The sequence below is a fragment of the Perca fluviatilis genome, chromosome 12, assembly GCF_010015445.1.
Source record: "Perca fluviatilis chromosome 12, GENO_Pfluv_1.0, whole genome shotgun sequence".
Lineage (NCBI taxonomy): Eukaryota > Metazoa > Chordata > Actinopteri > Perciformes > Percidae > Perca > Perca fluviatilis.
Window position 1 is genome coordinate 36,161,426 of NC_053123.1, and position 2,500 is coordinate 36,163,925.

General features: G+C 49.6%; 1 protein-coding gene across 1 annotated transcript in view; it reads right to left on the reverse strand.

Moving 5' to 3' along the window:
* The window catches only part of htr2aa (5-hydroxytryptamine (serotonin) receptor 2A, genome duplicate a), a 29,213-nt gene that overhangs the window by 25,966 nt on the left and 747 nt on the right, over positions 1–2,500 (reverse strand). The gene's annotated exons all lie outside the window — the stretch shown is intronic.

A 2,500-nucleotide genomic window follows, 5' to 3' on the forward strand; every position in this document is an offset into this window, starting at 1 on the left:
TAGGTAGTAAGACTACATGCTCAGTAGCTAGGAAAGGACTACATGAGCTAGCTAGCTGTTTCTCTAACTTCAGTCAGTACAAGGCAGGATTAGCTGGGAGACTTCTTCTAAACGAGGAATTTCTGCAGAACAGGGACATGGAAGTAGTTCTTTTGTAGATGATGGTGAACTAGTGTGTGTTGTAGCAGTGTTTTGCCATCGAGAACGAGCTAGCATGCTAACGGTTAGCCAGCTCGTTTCGGCTAGTGACGTAGAAAGCCGTGCAGATGTTGACCAGCTCACTAGGAGACTGAAGGCAGGACACATTCAGAAACCAGATCTCACTCAAGTCTGTAGGCGTTTTTGAAGCACCAGAGACACAAAATAACACCCCAAATCCCAGAAAAAGTGTTTTTTTTCATAATATGGGCACTTTAATGAATAAACACACGAAAAACTTCAGTGAACGCGTCAATAAACGTTTAAAAAAAGTGCCAAAAAGGCAACAAATCAGCGAAGAAAGCGACAAAAACGTTGAAGCAGGTGTCGATTACCTCCGAAAACAACGAGAAAATACTTCACACACACACACACACACACATACCAGACACACACACACACACACACACACACACACACACACTCACACACAGTCACACACATACCAGACACACACACACACAGGGTGTTTGCGTTGCTGTGGTGAGGGCCTGCTCCGATTGGTCGGAGGGTGTTTGCGTTGCTGTGGTATGAGCTCAGCCCCTAATATTCTGTTTTTAAACCACATTTTATCTCAAACACGACCTTTGCTTCCTAATAAGTCCACGCTGGTGCCGTGGCGGGACAGTCTCTCTGTTATTATGGGATGTCTGACTGTTTCCAGACACATTTCTCTCCGTCTGAGTCGAGTAGGAACAACAACACATTCTCTGCACAAATATGAAACTAACTAATGAATGAATCGCTTCAGGAGAATTTAAACTCGTGTGCTAACATTAAAGCGTATACATAAGGAGCCGGATGAGGCTGATGCTACACGCTAACGTTACAGAAACTACACATAAGGAGCCGGATGAGGCTGATGCTACACGCTAACGTTACAGAAACTACACATAAGGAGCCGGATGAGGCTGATGCTACACGCTAACGTTACAGAAACTACACATAAGGGGGGAGGGATGAGCTGTCTACGCAACGTTACAGAAACTACACATAAGGAGACCAGATGAGGCTGATGCTACACGCTAACGTTACAGAAACTATACATAAGGAGCCGGATGAGGCTGATGCTACACGCTAACGTTACAGAAACTACACATAGAGCGGAATGAGGCTGATGCTACACGCTTAACGTTACAAGAAACTACATATAGAGCGGGATGAGGCTGATGCTACACGCTAACGTTACAGAAACTACCACATAAGGAGCGGATGAGGCTGATGCTACACGCTAACGTTACAGAAACTACACATAAGGAGCCGGATGAGGCTGATGCTACTACGCTAACGTTACAGAAACTACACCCAAGGAGCCGGATGAGGCTGATGCTACACGCTTAACGTTACAGAAACTACACATAAGGAGCCGGATGAGGCTGATCACTACGCTTAACGTTACAGAAACTACACATAAGGAGCCGGATGAGGCTGATGCTACACGCTAACGTTACAGAAACTACACATAAGGAGCCGGATGAGGCTGATGCTACACGCTAACGTTACAGAAACTACACATAAGGAGCCGGATGAGGCTGATGCTACACGCTAACGTTACAGAAACTACACATAAGGAGCCGGATGAGGCTGATGCTACACGCTAACGTTACAGAAACTACACATAAGGAGCCGGATGAGGCTGATGCTACATGCTAACGTTACAGAAACTACACATAAGGAGCCGGATGAGGCTGATGCTACACGCTAACGTTACAGAAACTACACATAAGGAGCCGGATGAGGCTGATGCTACACGCACCATGTTATCACAGCTAAGCTGAACGAATGTTACAACAGTAGTAGACAGGCTCTGGCGGAACAGGCTGTGTGACAGGCTCTGGGACAGGCTCTGGGCTCTGAGACAGGCTCTAGGACAGGCTCTGGGACAGGCTGTGGGACAGGCTCTGGGACAGGCTCTGGGCTCTGGGACAGGCTCTGGGACAGGCTCTGGGCTCTGAGACAGGCTCTAGGAAAGGCTCTAGGACAGGCTGTGGGACAGGCTCTGGGACAGGCTCTGGGCTCTGGGACAGGCTCTGGGACAGGCTATGGGACAGGCTGTGGGACAGGCTCTGGGACAGGCTCTGGGACAGGCTCTGGGCTCTGAGACAGGCTCTAGGACAGGCTCTGGGACAGGCTGTGGGACAGGCTCTGGGACAGGCTGTGGGACAGGCTCTGGGCTCTGGGACAGGCTCTGGGCTCTGGGACAGGCTGTGGGACAGGCTCTGGGACAGGCTCTGGGCTCTGAGACAGGCTCTAGGACAGGCTCTGGGACAGGCTGTGGACAGGCTCTGGGACAGGCTCTGGG